At 39.2% G+C, this 21254-nt stretch overlaps 1 protein-coding gene across 1 annotated transcript in view; it reads right to left on the reverse strand.

Moving 5' to 3' along the window:
- shank3a (SH3 and multiple ankyrin repeat domains 3a) overlaps positions 1-20452 on the reverse strand; it is a 162175-nt gene extending 141723 nt beyond the window's left edge. The window contains exons 1-2 of the mRNA XM_053427020.1: positions 19968-20452; positions 10281-10405 (exon numbers count right to left, since the gene is read on the reverse strand). The gene's annotated coding sequence lies outside the window, so the exon portion shown is untranslated. The remainder of the gene's footprint in view (positions 1-10280; positions 10406-19967) is intronic.
- Positions 20453-21254: the final 802 nt, after the last annotated feature.

Genomic DNA, 21254 nt, shown 5'->3' on the forward strand with positions numbered 1-21254 from the left:
ACACACACACAAACACACATACATGCACTTGTTGATGTATTGGCTATTACATTGCAATGACAGTACTTGCAATGGGCCCAGAGCAGTGGATAGTTTATGATGTTGGGCATAATAGGGAACGGTTAAAAATAACTTTATTATCAAATGCACCACAGAGACGATGGTGACGTAGGAAAAGGGGGCACACTCCCTGACAGGTGGTGTGTGAAAGGACACACACAGCGTGGGCTGGTGCAGAAGGGGTTGCAACACAATACAGTCACAAATTTGCCAGACTTTAAACTGTAACTGTCACGAAATTTAAAGGACGGCAAACGGAGCAGACAATAAAGAAGTCATCTACAGTAGTGAGGGCGATATATGATTGTAAAGTGACAGTATGATTACATTTTTACAGCATTATTCCAAGCCGTTACTCAAGAAAAAACACAATAAACACTAATCTTAGTATTAAAAAATACACGTTTAAAGGAGGTTAATGTGGGCTATGGTCAAGCAATTGGTAACATTTTTCTTTTCCGAATGGTATTACAAGCCAAGTCTGTAACTAGGGCCGGCCAACCTTAAACTGTGATAAGTCTTTTCTGGATTTCTACGAAGGATGCTCAGTTATTGGTTGCCCCGTGGCTACGCTGTGCTAGATTAACAAAAGAGTTATTACTGGGCAGGGCAAATTGCCAGTGGCTTAAAATAAACTGGAATCTTTTGCAGGAGTGGTTCATTTTGTGATAGCAAAAATATACATGTTTGGGATATGCTGAAACATGGATACTTGGAGTTTGTGGCATACGTACTCTTGTAAGTTTTATATTTTGCACACCAACTGACTCTTTATCCCTAAACTTACAGGAAAACAGATCGATCACGTTAAGAATCAAGGTAAGGACGATATGGTTCCTTATTAATAATTAGCATTTCATTCAGGATTCAGTATGCCCTGAAACTGAAAAACAACACATCTACAACTCTGCAGGGGGAAGGCTAATCAATACCATCTGGAAAGAGGTTGGAGATGAAGTGTTCATTTCTCTAGAGCTACAATAATGACCTAATACCTCCACTTCTAGGTCCACAGCGGTGTGTGAGGAATTGTGTGCCTTTTCTATACATGTGTATGTGTGTCCATAAGTGTGTCATTATGTGTGTATGAGTGTGTGCGCGTGTACATTTGCCTGCATGTGAAATTGCAGTCCTTCAACCTAAAAGTCAACAGAGAAAAATGGATTCCCCATTTTCTCAGGGGCAGTGACTTAAAAACTGTTGATCCGTTTCCAGCTCCACAAAGCAAACCCACCACTCAGAACAGAGAAAACACTATGGAAAGGTATGATTGCAGATAAAAAGTGAATGTCTAATGCCCAAAAAAATCAAGGCTACACAAACAATTTGGATGAGGGTTGACTTAAAAACACTGACCTTGCTGTGTAGTTTGCCCTACCACTGAACCAGATGTTTACCACATACATGTCTGACCATCTTCAGGGGTGATATTGAGAGGACTGCAGAATGTATGTATGTATGTATGCAGGTTAGATTTCCTTCTCTGGATAATGAACTGACCTTCTGCAGAATGGGGGTCCCTTTCCTTGGGCCCTGAGAAATGGGATACGCAGAAATGCAAACAGTAGTGTAGACAGAGAGATCAGTGGACGTACACACACGAGTATAACATCAAGTGTTTTCTTTTGCTGGAAATACACAATGAGAGCTATGATGCACAAAGCTATCACTAAGATTAAAAGTTTCATTGTCAGAAAGTCTTAGATTGAAGTAGCCGATATTGTTTAAAAATGTTCTGAAGAGGAAATACTTTGAAGCTGACAAAAGCTCAGAGTGAATCAAAAGAGAATCATCACTGATGAAAAACAAGAAAAATAAAGCGGCCGAAGAATCAAAGAAGCAACATTTGCCTATGAAACTGGCCATTTATACCCACTAAAATGTGATTATGGTGAGATTAAAAAATAATTAACTTCCCCGGCAGAAAGAACATTAATGATTTTAGGGTCATTATTATGTCTGCTGGCCAGACAACACAAACCGAGAATGAACGGATATTACTTCATTCCTTCTGTTATATATCAACGGCCGTGCCTGTAATTCCATTACACAATATACGAGTCATCTCAGACCGTAAAGGCATAACAGCTTGAGATTAGTTTGATGATATTTAGGCCTGTTATTATATTACAGTATATGTTGGTGTTATCCTCACAGCCCCTTTGGGACAACACTGACACTCATATACACAGACAACAGTGTTGAGTGCTGAGGCATTCGTTAATCTTGTAAACATCCTTTCACGGATCTCTCATTAATTCAGCCCAGAGGCTGACAAGGAGAAAGAGAGGGAGGGACAGAGTGAGACAGATAGAGAGAGAGAGAGAGAGAGAGAGAGAGAGAGAGAGAGAGAGAGAGAGAGAGAGAGAGAGAGAGACACTCATATATTTGAAATTGAGTCAATTAACCACTAGTGTAATGGCAGCCCTTTCCTCTCTTTGACCAATATGCTAATATCAACCATGCTAATCTCTTCTCTCTCAAAGGCTGCTTTTGAAACACTGTTGCAGTATATCTACATTTTATAATTACTTTTCAAAACACTTTGTTGTCTAATGTTTGTGACTTCTTTTTGCAAGCAATTGAAGACCTGTGGAGCTAAAATACATACTTCAGGGAAATCATTAAAATGTACAGCTAATAAAATTGCTGAGTGTTAGTGATATTTCAAAATATCACTAAATTACAAAACACACAAGTATGGTCGTCCTGTTGGAGAATTGACTATAACAAACATTTCGGCCCAACAATAACTACACACAAAATGGGGTGTAGTGGGTGCAATTGCGAAACAAACAAGTCTAAAGGCGTGCCTCATGATCCAGCAATGGGCTCTCACTATTAGCTTGACCTATTCCATGCCCCCTTGACCAATCTATACAGACAGCCAACTAGCAAACAAAGCCACCCTGAGCGGACAATCACACACCTAAGTGTCTGAGAAGCTACGTGTGGAGCTGCTGTGTTGTTCAATGACCAAAAGTAAGGCTGTTTGTCATCTTTGTTTCTACCATGCAACTGCCTTGCTCTTCAGGGACAACAAATCTGTGGGCTCACCAATTAACTTTCCACACAACCGAATAGGTTTGAACTGATTGTGTGTCATCGCAAAATAGTTTACATCATTTTGCCTCAAATAGAATATTTAAGTTATTAAATGGTTGCTGATTTAGTATTTGTTGCTCCACATTGTCAAAGTGTCTTGTCTAAACATTTACATAAACATTTGTAGTTCAAGATGATGCTTAAGCGGGATTTAAGAAAAAGAACAACATTGTATTAATGTGCACTGAATAAACCCTCAGGGTGTGATGCTGGAGTCTTGTGTAGGTCAGTGAAGAAAAGAGACCACTCAAATCAGAGCAGACACTGAGACAGATGGTGATTTTACCCCAGCATGGGAAAAGAAATGTCTCTTTAACATCAAACCTCAGCACGTTACTTTGAAACCAGATGTCCAGTCACAAAAAGGGACTGTGACTCTGGGGAAGCAGCCAGACTCCTAAGCAGAGGTGCAGGAGAAATGGTGAACCAGGAAAGATGGAAATCCTGGCACACTGCTGTCAAAGATCTAGGCATGATTATGATTTAATTTGAATGTTTTGTGTGCAAAATTTAAGCCCTAATTCTTAGTGGGTATTTATCAACTTGTCAAATGCTTGACTTACAACCCTGTAACTTGTTAATAGCAACCATTATCCTCGTTCTCTTTTCATCACTCTCCACATGCCATCGCCGCTGCCCTTGCACTAACCATCTCCTCACCCTCATCTCTGCATCCAGCGACCGAAGGGACCTTCTATAATTACGGAATGTGAAACGTTAACACAGTGTGTGCTGTGTATTATAACAGACCGGTCTAATCGATTAGTAAATATAATGCAGACTATTTTTTATAATCTATTAAATCTACTCAAGTGTCAGTGGAATGCATCCCCATTTTCAGGACTGAGTGTTATTCAGTTTGGTTAATGACCTATCATTTCTTATTTCATCTGCCTTCATCTGTTCTCCAAAAAGCCAGCTCTGAATACTCAGACTGACATGCCTTCGAAATGCTTCAGCTAAAAAAATAAAACTGTGTTCTCTTAAAGGGTTATGTCAAAATCAGTAGGTCAGACTCTTCTTTGAAATACAAATTAATAAGACACAATTTTCTTTCATGCTGTTTTAAATGAACACTTCTTGGCAAGCACCATGCTCCAAATCAGCCTTGAGACATCCATAAGCAGCATGTCACCACTGCTGAGCTATTGGCGTCACGGATGTATATCAAATTAATATCTGTGGATGTGAACTTTCATGATCAAAGTGACAAACCCTTACTTGTTGTTGCAGACCGAACTTGCACGCTTTGTGAGAGACACACACCACTTGCTTGTCGTTGCCTCACTGATTTGTCAATGCCTGTCACTACACCAGAAGAGAGAATACAGATGGTTTTATGTTGCAGTCGTGTTACATCCAAAGTGTTGGACCAATTTACATCCAAGCTCGGGTGGCTAGTCTGTAAAATGTGACAAAAATGGGGGAACGTGAGAGACGGGGTTTAATGGAATAAAGTAGGTGGAGGTGTTTCTCTATTACGGGAAACATTCCAATGCCACTAGTGAATATTTTCTAGTAAAAACAATATTTGCTCTGGGCTTAAGAGTCAATCTCTTATAACATGATAAACTGACTTAAATTAAAAAAAAAATACATAAATTACACTACATTAACGTGGAATGATACAATCAGAAACAAAACTGTCTCTATTGACAGATACATCACTATGAAGACAAATGCAACAATCTACTTGTGACAAAAGAAAAGAAAAACAAAGTAACATCAAAACTGTCAATTTGTAAAATCATACATTTGCCTACTCTCATCCAGAAAGCCTAAAAACTAGAGATAAAATGTTCATCTCAACGAGTCTTCCTGTCGACCAACCAATAAATAGATTAGCAGCATTAAACAGATTTAGGGAACAAAACAATGAAGTCATTAATCATAGTTAACAAGGGGTTGATAGTAATTTCTCACGTTTGACAAAAAACAAAAGCATCTTCGTGACAAACGCTTCAACATTTGTTGCCAGCTATTAAAGCCATTTAGTAGCAATTAAATGTTTTCATCTTTTATAATCTATAAATGATCATGTTAAAGCATTTCTTTGTTTTCTATTTTAACTCGTTCTTTAATAATTAATTATGTTTAACCAGGTTATTACAAATAAAAATCTATCAGTCTTACCCAAGATACACTCCAGTGATATTTGCTTCAAGGTTTTTCTTTATCTTATCTCAACTAAATCCTCTCTTTTTTTCCTGCACTCTGACAGGAAAACAGAGACAATCCTGTTCTCAATTTCTACCTCACTGCTTCACTCAATAAATAAGAGCCATGTTCAAATAACCAACTGACACTGTGTGTGAAACTTGAATGAGCATCTATGAGTACTGTCATTGACCCCTCGGTGTGCACTTGTTTTCTCTTCATCTTAAACCTGACAGATAATTGACAGAATACTTACATTGCACCTAAATAATGATGATATAAAACTCCAGATCCCAAACACATGGTTACATTGCCACAAATATAAAATCTCCACATTTAAGATCAACAAATCCAGCTTTAGAGACACATACCATGAACCGTCCTCAGTCCTGTTTCATGAATGGATAGGCAGAGGAGTCAGAGGTCTGTTCAGTGTTAATGAGCAGAAGAAAGTCCATGTGTGCTGTCTGCTGTGGTAATGGAGGGTCTGGAGGCAGAGACACAACTGCAAGAAGTAACAGAGGTAATAGGATCACGGCTGTCCATCTGGCCTCATCCCTTGACACACTGTAAGCTATAAATAACACGTCAGCAGCTAATACCGTTGATTTAGTAATTCTATCTCTACTACAGAGACAATTTAATGTGCAAATGCAACCAAATAGAAAAATGTTGACATCCATTCACATTGAAGCTTTAATGATTTAATGGTTTATGCAACAACTCTAATCTTTTTTGGATTATTTTATCAATTTTTTCAAAGAATGTGTGAAATTACTCTTCATTAGCAAGAGAGTCCTCTTAATAGTTACTGATGTTGCTATAGGCCTTCTTATTTGCTGATCTGAAAAAATAATGACCAATGAGGGAGGAACTCTTTCCTAAAAAGTGTCTTCTGGCACAAGTGTTGTAACCTAATTCTGTTCAGAAACTCCCCATGAAAACACAGGAACCTATTGGAGATCACAGCATTGTATCTCATAGCAGGTGCAACATGTAATGTCACAATTTTTTTTACAGCTACCACCAGATCGATGCTGACAGCAGGTAATGCAACTAGAGCCCAATACACACCTGCAAGGTTTCCTAACTGTATTTTGCACAGTTGTGACAATCTTATGGTGACAAAACTAAAACTACTCGCAAATGCCTCTGTAGAAAATAATACTAGTTGTTAAAAGCTCAGAGAAAAGAAGACAGGAAGAAAAGACTACACAATATTGAGGGTCTATGGATATGATTTATGTTATTATTTTGGGCTTCATTAAAAAACGGACTGACCTTTAATAAGGGTATTAACATTGTATAGAAAATTACAAGATTGCAAGTAAGATAAATAATGAAATTACATATTTAATTCGTCTTTTTTTCCTCAATTTCAATGGACAATTTGAACAATCAAATAAATTAAAGTCCTGACAACAAACAAGGAGAAAGTCCTAACCATGTGGAAAAAGGTTCATTCCAGTTACACTTTACATGGAGGTGAAGAGATTATTTTCAGGACCATACACAGTACTGTATCTTCTGGAGAGCAGAGACTGTAGAAATCAGAGCACTCAAAAACGTACTCACTCTCATCTCCAACACCACACACAGATACACGGCCCACCTCACGTCTGGCACACAGTAATCTGATTCATATCAATTTAATGCTTAAGCCAGTGACAGCCCCCCCCTGGTCCCTTAGGTCCATCACCTGTTTGAGGTCTATGAGAGCGACACGACACGATGGAGAGGAAGAGACACTGTATGAGGGAATAATGCTGCGGGAGGCAGTTGATCTGCAATGCTGCCACAGTGTTTGGTGTCTGCATGTCAAATGCCAGTGCACTCCATAGGAATACGATAACGAGGACTGCACACAGAGGGAATGCCAAATGAGATATCAAACACATTGGAGAATCACAGAGCACAGCACTGAGCCATTTAATAAGAAGGATGGAAAGACCGCCTGCATACGTTGGACTTCAATTTCATAATTTATCTGTGTGGTGACAAGACAGAAGATACAAGGACAAAGCGTCATGACTCATATCTCACAATGTATTTTCTGTTAGAGCGTAATGATGATGATGTGCATTGTCAAAAGATCCCATTAAAACGTAAACTCCTAAATAATTAACTAAAGAGTGAACCACATTGAATTAACATTTAGCTTAATAGTCCACTCTCCAGTAGCCTGCCAGCCAATCAAAAGAGTTGTGCATTAGTATTTAGCTTGACCGTACATTGCTCACTAAGTGCAGTTCAACAACTATTGTTAGTAGTAGTAGATTTTATTTGGACATGGACATGACAATGTCATTGGACGAACCAGATGCATTGTTTACAGTGTATTAGCATAAATGCTAGTTTACAACACCTGTCCACAGGAGGCTTTTTGAAAACAACAAAAGAAACTGAACAAGACAGAAACAAGATCAAATACTGATAAAAAACTGATAGTGATAATTAAAAAGAGTAAAAATGCAGTATACAGTAGAGTACAGAGCAGCAATATAATGAGTTGAATATATATATATAGGCTACGTAGAGAACAAAGGCAGCATGATCAAACAATAACCAGTTGTAAATTATTTGTGTGAGCACTGTTGATTTGATTTGAGCCGTTGTTTTAGTTCTCTGTTAAAAGTGTTGCTGTTAGTCTCTAGTTTTAGACTAGTGGGCAAGAGGTTCCATAGTTTTGCCCCCTTTGCAGAGAAGACAGACTGACCGAAAGATGTCCTGTGCATGGGAACAAGACAATCACCATTGATGGAGGCTCGTGTATTTGCCCGACGAGAGCTCTGACGTCTGATGGCCAATTCAGACAACAGTGGTGACACATGGTTATTTACACACTTGAAAAACAATTGAAGATGACTAAAATTAATAAAGTTATCAAAGGTGAAAAGGTTGTGTTTTTTTAGAATGCCGCAGTGATGCCATCTCATGGGTTTCCGGTCCATGACTTTTATTGTCTGTTTGTATATTGAGAAGATAGGTTTTAATGCAGTAGAAGAAGCTTGTGACCATGATGTGATACAGTATGACAAATGAGAAAATATCATAGCGTGCATAAATAATTTGGCCGTTTGACATGACAAGTCCCTTCTTATGAAACGGAAACAGTTTAGATTTAGTTTTGCCTTTTTTGCAACATACTTAATTTGCGTAACAAATTTTAAATTCTGATCCAGGATGATGCCCAGATATTTTACTTCATTTACTGATTCAATTAATTCATTTTTGATCCGTACCTCGAAAACATCGGTGATAGGCCTATTACGGATGGAGAAGCACATAGAGACGGTTTTCTTCACATTAATGGTCAACTGAGACAGCTCAAGCCATTTTGAAATGCTGAGTAATGCTTGTGTCAGGTGCTCACCTGCTAAGCTGGGTGTTTTACTGGACACATGGATAACAGTGTCATCAGCATACATTTGACAGTTGGACCCCGGACAGCAGTTTGGTAGGTCATTGATATACATAGAAAACAACAGTGGACCAAGTACAGACCCTTGCGGTACACCCATGCTGTTGGCACGCAGATGGGACCTGACCCCATTGACCCTGACACATTGCTCTCTCCCCTCCAGGTAAGATGCAAACCACTGCAGAGCTTCTGATGACATTTTGAACGATTTTAACTTGTTCATTAGAGTACTGTGGTTTACCGTGTCAAAGGCCTTTTTTAGGTCTAGGAACACTGCCCCAACAACATTTCCTTTATCCATTGAAGCTTTTATGTTTTCAAGCAAATAACAATTAGCTGTTTCAGTTGAGTATTTCTGTCTAAACCCAAACTGCTGTGGATGAAGCAGCTGGTTAGACTCTAGATGTACCATTAGTTGCTCAGCTATAATTTTCTCCAGAACCTTTGAGACAACAGGGAGGATAGCAATAGACCTATAATTACTCGCTATGTCCTTGTCTCCTGATTTATAAACAGGGGTAATTATTGCAGTTTTCCAGCTTTCTGGGAATATTTTGGTTTGTATAGACAGGTTAACTAAGTAAGTGATTGGCTCTAACAAGTAGCTCTGATGTTTCTTGATTAATGCAGCATGAAGATTATGAATATCTTTTGACTAGGAGTTACTCATGTTTGTGATCACCTTTTCAACTTTATCATGAGATACCAATTTAATATAAAAGGAGTCAGAATGAGCATTGTCAAATTCTTTGGTAGATGATTCCGTAGCTTTAAAATTACTCGCCAGCTCTTGTACAGACTCAATAAAAAAGCTATTAAAAACATTTGCAATGGACTCATTACTATGGATAAGAGTATCACCTACTTTCAGACTGGTTATTTTGGGGTGTTTATGCTTGCTGGAGTTGGTTAGTTTGTTTATATGTTGCCACAGTTTTGAACTATTACCATTGGCCTCTTCAATGAAGAATTAGTGATGTGATGCCACCTGAGATATGTGATCATAACTCATCAACAACTAACAGAAAGTAAAGAGTTAACTTTCTGGAGGTCATGTTGACGTTTTAAGTTACCTTGGTGAAATTTTGACCAATTCTAAAAGGAGAAGGGGGGGGGGGGGGATTGCAAGTTAACTGTACTGTTTGTTACAATAGCTCCATGCAAAAGTAGAAATATAAGCATATAAAGATTTTTATTTTTGTATTGGTGATAACATGTAGTTTCATTCAAATTATGAAACCCATTATTTTTGGACCTATATATATTAAGGGAGATACGGCCACTATAAGGCAAAGAGCCCCCTCAAAATTTTAAACTTCGATTGCAAATCGAGACACATGATATTTCCATGTCGCGGGTTTCTCCTTTTACCAAAATCAACACCTGTGACAGCACGGCCAAAACGTACGACCGAGTTTGTATCCCTGAGTTGACAACCTTTCATAATTGGTAGACAAAATCATGTATGAAGCCAATTAAAGCACCTACACAATATTGACTAGGATTTGTGAAAAATAAACATACGAAATGTACTCACTCTTGGGGAATTAAATACTGCTTTGATGAACTTCAGAGATTTGGGGGCAGTGCAACCTCAGCTCTCCTCCATCCTGAGCTGGATACACATGGTGACCAGGGGAAACGTCTGAGGATATCTTGACCCTGCACAATATGAATGAGATGAGCCACCATTAAATTCATAGAGGTTTACAAAAGGGTGGTTTGAAACAATTACCGAGGGAAAAGGTAGATTAAAGCAGAATGTGAAGTGATTAATTCAGTTTATGGCTCTGTTAAAAGCCAGTGAGCAGCAACACGCTAAAACAAGGCCCACCGCCATTTTATTGAGGAGTTTAATGCAGCCACCGTTACAAATTACCTGCGTTTGACATAACAAACTATTTGCTTTTTCCTGCATAAGTACAGCAATAAGTGCTGACGGAAACACAAGCCGCCATTTTGTTCTGTAACTAACTACGCACACTGAATTTACCATGAAGTTAATTGACGCAAGGGAGCTGTTAACTCTTTAAAACAACTTAGCACCAAACAAACGGCCCCGTGAGAGAATAATTAACATGGTAATTTAAACGTCACTCAGCCTGACACAGTTTCACACAGAGAACTTTACCAGAACACTGTTTGAACGTATCCAGAAGCTGCAGACATTTTAATCACAGAACTCATCAGAGAGGAGACGAGCGAGCTACCTGCCAGGTGGTCAAAAGAAGGCACTCTTCAAAATAAAAGGCACCGAGCTAAGTTACAGTGAAACTTGACATTCACGACAGGTGGCACGCTTTTATTTTGAAACCCTATCTCTGATACGTCATAAAACATGGACCCAGCAGCCTGTGAGAACAAATACAGAGTTTTAAATTCTACACTTTCACTCTGGGTCTTTTAGAATAGATACATAAAAAGTGTACGCTACATAGGTCAGAGCAATAAAGCAATATCAGTATAATAATGATATAATCCTTTTTATTTGTATTTGCATATGAATGTGTCAAGTACAATGCGCAATTTACACTTGTACAACATCAAAAGCAGGGAACAGACCAACGAAGGGGGAAAAAAGTGCTTAATGGAGCTGACCTTTTAACTTAAATCTGTTCTATTTAGACTGATAAACTTGATCCATCCTTTCTTACACCTATGAAATATGTCCGTCTTAAGTCAAAAAGCATGTGTAAAATGTTTCATTCCAAAAATTGCATGCATCATATTAAACCATTCTGTTAGTGTTGGAGGACCTTGACATAGCAATTTTTTGTGACATCTTATCTTACTGGTGACCAACATTATTTTAAACATACATGTTTGGAGAAGCCAAGAAGCTGTGGTGGCAAACTATATAATACGTATGCATGCTGCAAACACTTGTGAGAAGGTTTAACACTTCGTGGATCGCCTTCAGATTTTTACAATATCTTGCTGTGTTTATTATTCTCTGCTCATGAAGTTGAGTTTAAAACCACAACCTTCACTCGGGAGGACAAAATGAGCCTATAAACATTCAACTATTTTATTGCGATTATTATCGATATTTATATCTCTATGGGAGCTCACCCTGAACAACTAAAAAAGTCTGAATTCATTTTTTTTACCTCAGTAAGAGCCCTGTTCTATTATTTAGGGGGTTCTTTCACTACATTTTCCCTACAATCACGCTGAAAGGTTGAAATACAATGACAAATAACTACACATTCATAATGTCTCATACTGACGGTGTGTTTCTATTGATCTCTGTATTCACTATTGCCCTGGTATTCAATTTTCTCCAACGGCATAAATATGATAATCACCTCAAAAAGTGAAATAGCTGTCTTTACAGTCGTTCCAACAGCTTAACTCATTTATCTCCCCCTCCTTCAACCTTTTATAGGACTTAACAAATACTGAATTTACAAGCCAAAGGATATTCCTCACTGCATTGCACTGTATCAAGATAGGTGCTGGAGAGGAAAAAAAAAAACAGACTGTTTATAACATTAATGAAAAAGAGGAGAAGGAGATGAAAACTCCTCCAGTGCTGTCAACCTGTCGTAGTGAAAAATTAGCTGTGACACTGCTGAAATTGCAAATTATGGACTCCTGTGCAAGATAGTGTGTGAATATGTCAGTGGGCATGTGAGATTTTGCTAATGCAAGTTTATGAATGTGTATTTTGTGTCTGGTATCAACAAACAAGAGAACCCTTGCTGGGCAGAGGATGCATTTTTGCATTTTAAGTTGGCGTCAAAGTCAGCAAGTCCCTGGTGTCACCTGTTCATAGTTTTATGTGTCATTTCAAAGACTTTGCAAGAACCGGGGACAAGACACTTTAGAGATGACACCAGCAACTATCTAACAAAGTCAGTGTCTCTACAACATTTCTTTGACATGTCTAAATCAGGACACATCTTCTCATCATACATGAGTTGTTTTAAATAGTACCCAAGCCAAGCCTTTGTATCCTATCAATATCATCACCCTGTTCAAAACACTGCAACCTGATCTACACACACTGAAGGAAAGGCCAGTGCCATTCCCTTATTTCCTTCCCAACAGAGCAGAACAATGAGCACTAGTGATATTCACTTAGATGATATGGTAGTAGGGTTATTGGAGGGTCACATACTGTATAAAGCATCGGCCTGATTCTGCCTTTAATGATAATCATCCTTGACTCTGATGGAAGAATATGATGCAGTTTAAATGATATAATAGCAAGATGCACATTGCCCTCTCTAAACGCGCATTGCTGTTGCTATGATTGAAATCCATTCTCCGTCACGGCTCTAGTGCTAAGTTGAACTCTGGCTCCGTGTGGCAGCAGACGGGAGAGATGGTCAGCATATGAAGATAAATGGCTGTTTGGTAACCACCTGACAGCAGAGCCTCAACCGTAACTCTGTAAAGAGGCAAACTGGTCCTTTGCTGCAAGCTCAGACACATGGAACCATTGAGAAAAAAACACAGAGACAAACCGTCCTCTGTGCCGCCTTGGCAGGGGAAACCCTCTGAGCAGTCCCACATCCCACCTCTTCCTACCTCCCCGGTTCTCCTGATCCTCACTCTGTCTCCATCTCTCAAGATCTCTGCTGGACTGATGCCCAGCAAGCAGAGGAAAAGCCCTTTTACAGTAACAGGTAAAGACAGAATAGTACTAGAGGCAGTGTCAGGATGAGGTTAGGTGGCTGCTGTGTGAAAAAGCTCTGGAAGGGGAGATAATGGTGTAAATAAGAGCTGAAAACACACCCAGGAAAATACACTGAATCAAAACATGGCAACTCAATAAATAAATTATTCAACCACAGAACATGCTACAGTTTCTAAATGTAAATGTAAAGTATTTTGGAGAAAATTATTGCTCAAAAGTCTGCTGAAAAAATACCATCGTTATTTAAACTTTTTACTCTAATGAACCTTTCCCAGTTCCAAGAACTTTTTACATCAGCCGATCTTTCTGTTTAAATGAGTTCTCAGTTTTGACCCAGCAATATAGTCTAGGTTAATTAGCACAGATTATTAATCTTGCATAGTATTGCTCTTACTGGATCCATTTTTCTCATGTGAACGAAGATGAACTGCACTTGTTGGATTTACTGTTTAAGCTAGTTTTTACTGCTTGTATTGTATTCATTATTTACTTTATTACTTTACTTTATTGTTTTTACTTGGGAGTAACATGACCTGTCAGGTCAACTGTTGAAGCAGGTTTACAGATACAGTGTGTCATGCTTTGGGTCCTGTGACCAAATGTTACCAGCCTGGGAGGTAAAATCAGTTTGTCGAAGGGTTTGTCCGGGTTTGCGGACATTTCCTGTCTTCAGGTTATTTAGATTCCCCGGATCTTAGGACAGGTCCCTTCAGTTGTGTCAGTGTGACTTTTAGGAAACAGCACAGCATGAATAACCCTGCTATCTTTAAAAGACAAATCATGTTTCTTTTTTAATCCAGAAATATAAGGATTACTTAACCATAATTTAACGTTACCAGTTTGAGGAACAGCAGATTTCAGTCCCGGGTGTTTCATGAAAGGATCTACAGTACCCTTTCATTTTCATTTGGATTATAGACTGTGTCTTTATCCGAATTTTTATTCTAAGATTTGAGAACACAAATGTCTTGTAGACTGAAGTCTTACAGCTGCGACGTTCATTCATAGCAAATTTACATTCGGATTATTGAGGATTATTCTCTCTCTGAGTTGTTTTGTGAATGGGCTCGAGATGTAAATGAAGTGGGATCATTGCTATTGAGCTCTGAGTGCATGCCTTGTGAGAAGGATAGTGTCAGTGATTAGTTTCTATACGACAAATATCGATCAGCTGCTGCCAGGCTCGATAGAAACAAGCATAGGCAAGATAACAAGGGACAGCGATCACAGTAAATTGGGGGGGGGGGGGGGGGGGGGGGACACAACATCACGTGACGTCCTCCCTCTGCGAAGTTTATATTCCACACACAGTTGTGCAAATGAGCAGGAGAACAGGGGAGAGATGAAGAGAGATGGATGACTCGCACCTGGCAATGGGAGACTGATAAATTGTTTGTGAAGAGGGAGAGAAATTTTGCAGATAATGGTAAGAAAATATCGGAATAAAAAGAGAGATAAGATATCAGAAGAAAGATTGGGGCTCTGGATCTGTGTGGGTATGTTGTTATGCATGTTTATTAAAGTAGGATAAATGTGAAAAATGTGAAAGTAACAAAAGATTTAAGTTGGTAGAATAAGAGAGTGGGAAAGAGCGAGAAATAGAGCACGAGATGAGGTGAGAGCTTGAGGAGCCAAACGAAACGAACCAAATCACAAAGTTCATCTCCTGGCTTTAAACCTGTGCCAGCGTCTTCCTCTGCTAATCCATCATCAACTGTTCCCATCCCTGCTGCCAAGCTGGAATGTGTGTAGTCCTGAGTGAATAAACAACCTGATCAATGAAGGTCGCAACCAGACAAAGTGGCCAATCTCAAAACTGTTGCTTGGAACGCAAAGGACCAAGTAAACCATTTACTGACCTGCAGCATCACATGTATGTCAATGTTTAAACAGTTATCTGGTCTGTGGTGTCAGTTTAGTTCATGGTTTATATGAATCCTTGGGTTAATTAAAGTAGAACAGATTTTACTTTGTGTTTACCTTTTTTCAGACGCACTGCAGTGTTTATTATAGCGTATGGGTGTGAACAGCTGTTGGGTTAAAAAAAAATTGAACACTTCTTTGTTTCACGGTTTGGTTATTCGTCAGTGTGTGAGAGAGTGTGTGAGAGAAAGATAGATAACCGGTGTTGCTGCGTGGTTCAGTGTTCAGCCATGCACAACACAGAAACAGTAATCAAACAGAAAGGCAAAAAACAAACCACCATGACTACAACCTGGAACACCTGCTATCACACATTCGACTGGGCCTCAGTCTCTAGCCCACCATTAAGGATTTGCTCTGCAAATACCTAAAGCAACCAGGGAATATGGTTAGCCATTAGTGAAGGACACCCTTTTAAGAGGTCATGGGTTTAGCAAATAGCACAGAGCCACGTAGCATGATAGGACGTTTCTGCATTACAGACAAGATGGATTAACAGTATCGAGTAACATGGTCCTCTTGCTGCTGTAGTATTTTCATAGGTATTCATTCAATCTATTGTTCAATTATGTGAACGTAGTTCAATTTGTTTCAATGAACCTTTAGTTCAGTTGTTCAGTTGCACCTCAGTATAGTTCATGTTACTTGTTCAAAACAAATGGCAACTGCATTATGAGAATGCACTGAACTGTCAACATAAAGCTAGTTTTGGTAAACCTGGTTAGGTTAGCCAAAGCTTGCTGCACTTTAAAAATATCCAACCAAAACACACATCCACCTATATATCGGCCGTCTCGTCAAAGCTTAACCCTCAAAACATATGAACCTACACTGCCTGTCAACTGCTGGGCGCCAACTTTTCCCTTGACACGCTCGCTGCACTGTAAGAGAGCAGGCAGGGTGAACCCAGGCCAGCAGATTAGTGACAGTAGGAATGAAATTATGTTTATTACAGTCTCTCAAAGGTCAAAGACACAAGCTTTTCTTCCTTTTATTCAGACTTTATTAATGGATTTCAATAAATAAGATAAAAAGTGCTTCAGAAGCAGCTGAATTTGGACTTTATCAGGACTAATTATATAATATAATTATATAATCCTACATTATTATTAGTTGAAGTGTTTAAAGGGGAGCACAGCAGCCGCCTTGTAGGAAGATTTGAGCTAAACTAACTCTGACATGCCTGTCGCCAAAGTCAATCACCAAACCCAATATGCATGCTAACACGCCGTAAACAACACATTCAGATTCACTAACATGTGCACACATGCAAACCTGGACACATTGTCTCTCTCTCTGCACCAGTTTACTAATTGCTGATTATCCCTCATCAGCTTCATCAAACTCCAGTGCATCACTATGGGGTAGATTACACAGACAACCGTACCAATGTTAATGATAATGGAAATGGAGAGTACTCATCATCAGCCATGAGACACACTCTGATTACAGTCGTTATTAGTTATGATGACATGGGCTGATTAATAATTTAAATAATCAAGTTGATTCGTCCAACTAGGTGATGCACAATTTTAAAAGATTTAAAACCATTTCATTTACCATAGACTATACTGTATATTAGATAACCACATTTAAATGGTCTTTCAGTCAGTCAAACAATAAAAAAAAAAAAATCTGGCTTCCTCATTTGCCTCATTAAGCTCAACCCTTGCTTTGTTAATTGACGTAAAAACAAACACTTGCTCATGAAAGAAAGACTGCCAATTATATTCTGTCCCCTCCCCCCATTTTCTCTCTGCCCTGTGTGTTTGTGTTTGTGTGTGTGTTTGTGTTTGTGTTAGTGTTTGTGTGTGTGTGTGTGTGGTTGTGTGTGTGTGTGTGTGTGTGTGTGTGTGTGTGTGTGTGTGTGTTTGTGTGTGTGTGCTTGCTTGTAAATCAGGGCCCAAAGATGATTCCATCTTTGTGTGAAACCGTCATTCACCCCAAATTAATCACATATTTATATTTTAATTGCTTTGTTGCTTGCAAGTAACCTTCACTTCTCTTCTTCATAGAAAGGTTTTAAAAAAAAATTCACGATAAACTACTGATAATGAAAAAGCAAATATATCCTTAAAACTTTGCATATGGACATTTTTGGGATAGTTAAGCTTTTAAAATTATATTCATTTTATTATTTTGCTTTGACTGAAGAGTTTAAAGAGGCTGGTGAGTGAGGCTCCAGGATGGTTGGTGAAAGCCTCAGAGTGAAAAGCTGAAAGCAGTTATCTTAAATTCCAGTGCTATGGGCAATAAAAAACTAATATCGAAGAGAAAAGATCAAAGAGCACTTTTGGCAATGTAAAGATGAGTTGTCACAGTTATATGTTTTAGGTCAGAGAATCTCACAATGCTTTTTTGTTCATTTACCCACTCGGGAGAATCTTGTTCTTCTAAACACGAGAGAGAGAGAAGCATGCTTGCTGGTAACCATGGAGACCCCACAGTATTGCTAAGAGGAACATGGCAGAAAGCTTTAGTCAGACATTTCAACGTACTGTGAAAAACGATGCTTTGTAAGTCTTACTCACGCATAAAGGATGTGGCTGCAGCCATCAGTGAAACATGAAATCAATAACTGTCGTGGTTTCCATGTGGAAAGAAGGTGATCACAAGCAGCAGAAAGACACAAGCACTCAAGTCTTCTAGGAGCCTTGACACACACACACACACACACACGCACACACACACACACAAACACACACACAGACAAACACACACACACATCCGCACATACACACAAGCCTGTGTACACTGCAGCGTTTGAGTTGTTGCGATGGTGACAAATGCATACGAAAAGAGCAGAGGACAGAGATGAGATTTTGTGGGAAACGTTTAATCTCTTTCACACACGGAGCCAGATAACACCGCATAGAGTCTGAGAAACACACACCAAACTCACACCACCAAAGACACACATGCACACACACACACATGGAGATCAAGCGAAGAAATGGGGTGGTAGGCAATCTCTACAAATGTGACACAACATGTAGCAATTGAACATGGAATGATTTGTCACCCATTCGCCCTTGCTTAGGTAAAGAGGGTGTAGGTGTGAGCTGGTTGGAAAAAAAAGTGACAGCTGAAAGTTACGTTGTACTATCTAGAGTACGAGTGACTTAGCATATGCAAAAAGGGCAATCCATCAGCATTGTTGACCAAGAAGTGTCAAAGACAAAGACCCACATGCACACACAACGTCCCGCACACTGAAATCCCAGGTGATAAGAAGAGAGTGAGACTGGCCAAGGAATGTCTTGATATTTGCAGAGGATTCATAGAGAGAGGGGGAAAGGGAGAGAGAGACAAGTGTCAACCCAGGAATAAGTCTGGACAGCCAGGATGTAAGAGCGGAAATCAGTGAGGACCATTTGTCCATCAGTGTCTGCTAAAGACACTGTCAACAGGACATTATCAGGAGTTTCTCACAGGCTCAGTTGCCTCAAATCAGTGAGAGGTGTTAAACGAGGCGCTGACTTTTTACTGTAACTGCAATAGTCACTCACATGAACTTGATTTACTTTGCGCCTTTTTTTTTGCCATCTGCAATTATTAGTTACCACTCAGATTAAAACATTGATCAAACTTTCATCCTATGATTGTCTGAGAAAAAAAGAAAATTGTCCATTTAAATAGAAAACTGTCAAACAGGATGTGAAAGAGAAGGAAATAGTTCTACCTTGATGGACGACATGTTCGTTTAACATAAGTAATAGTCAAGTATCATAAATATATGAACTGGAATGGCACTCAGTCAAGTGCCTACCACATTTAAATCCACATTTAAATTCACTAGATTTGGATTTTCATTTGGAGTTGTACCAAATAACAAAAAATATCAGTCCCCTGAACATGTCAGATTTGTTCCAATCAAGACTGATGAATTATTCTCTGAGAAATTAACAAATATGAGGAGTAAAAAAAAATCTTGGATCCATCCCCTGATATGGATCCGCAACACAGCTAAATTTGTTTTATCCTGACCCTAGTATTTGATTGTAAGATAGAAACAAACAACAAACAAACCCTAACACAAATGACCTCCTCAGCTGAGGAAATGTAATACGTCATATGAAAGGGCTCATAATTATTATTGCTTGGAACGTTGAGGACAATTTGTTGAAACCTCTTCCAAACCATCTTTTCTTGTAATTTTTGAACAATTTTAGACGTATGTTTTGAATTCTTCAGTGCATGAAATATTGAAAAGGTTTCTGGTTAAAAGAATCAAATGTAACATTTTATAATAATAAGACATTAGTTATCACTCAGTCATTCATTTTGGTGGTATTTCACTGTCTTTCACTGATGATTGTCTAAAACCATCCTATTGGGGAAGTGATGATGACACATAGCATTTATGATGAAGACTTTTGTTGCATATCTTTAAATAATTTGTTAAAAGTTTAGAAATACCTTGTTCTTGTATAATTAACTTGATTTCAGGAGCCAAGATGCAGATCTCTGACTCAGACGCGGAGTAGATAGTGAACAGGTATAATTCCAAACTGAAGGTTGAGTGGACAGACAAACAAAAACTGCAGGTGACCAAAAAGCAGGCGTTCGAGCTGAGTCCTCAAAAACAGAGGGACTGGACTGGACTGGTAACTGTGTGGGTAAACGGACGATCTGACAAAGAGAGGAGTGAAGTACCAAGGTTTATAAGCAGCAGGAGTCAGGTGTGGTAATGAGCCAGATCGATCTTGGATGAACTTGATAACGAGGAGGAAAGACTCAGGTATAGGAGGGAGGAATAGCCACGACCTGGAAAACAAACTCAGAAGAGACACTGGGAAGGGAAAAAACACCAGGAGAGGAGAGAGAGGTGACCTGCCAGATCATAACAGTTTTCTAAGCAATACCTATTGGTGCAGATAACATACAGTCAAGTGTCTATTGTAAGATGAGTGTCACCAGCCTCCTGAGTGTAGTGAAGAAATAGTGTCTGTCCTTTGTTATAGCTTTGGAGAGACGGATATCAAGCAGGTTCTGTGGCTGATGGACACTTTCCAATTGTGTCTGTGGAAGTGTGTGTTTGCACTTGTGGGCTTGACATGGCAGTATAGTGCTTTGTCCTCTCATAGCTGTCATGTGCTTACATTATTACGTGCACTAAGGCATGCATGGGTGCATGTTTGTAATGACTTTGTGTGCGTGTGTGTGTGTGTGTGTGTGTGTGTGTGTGTGTACATGGGCGCTTGTGTGTCTTCATGTATCCCCTTGGTTGTCTATGGCAGAGCCTCTATCTGAATCTTCATGCTGGTGACTAAGCTTATTAAAGTCAGCGGTCCCAGCAGTCCGGTGCATCAAAGACTACCAATTACCATCCGCATTACAAAGAGCGACCTGATGTAAATGGATGTGTAGTTCTGCTTCATATCCTTTCAACCAAGGACCGTCAGACTGCAGAGCCGTTCACTGATCATCCTGACAGGGTTTTGATTAACTCTAATGGGTTTCAATAATGCGAGTGGTCCCTGACCATTGTGCTACGTGAATTATGACACTAATACGTTTAGCTTAGTACAAAAAGTGTGGCTAAAGACATGTATTTATACCCAATAATTAACAGCCATGGGAAAAGTAATGCGCTGAAATAAAGCAAAGAAAGTGAGAGACACAATACCTCAAGGTCTGTTCTCTCACTGTCTCTCTCACTTGCTGCAGAGCTTTCACCAGGTCGCTATGGTAACTTCGGTTTCCTGCCAGGATTGCTTCCAATGCACCAGATTTGACATTCCTCCTTTCTTCATTTCCTCCTTTTCCTCTCCTGTCCGTCACTCCTGTCTTCCTTTACCATTCTCACCTCTCTGTGACTCACCTGGTTGTCAAGAAGCATGAAGCGTATCAGAAATCCACCCTAAACTCCAGCTGTCTCCGTTCTCATCTTCCTCATCTCACAAAGTGGATTAGCTGTTTGTGAGTTGACTTTTGTTTTGG

Source organism: Pleuronectes platessa, chromosome 7, assembly GCF_947347685.1.
Source record: "Pleuronectes platessa chromosome 7, fPlePla1.1, whole genome shotgun sequence".
NCBI lineage: Eukaryota > Metazoa > Chordata > Actinopteri > Pleuronectiformes > Pleuronectidae > Pleuronectes > Pleuronectes platessa.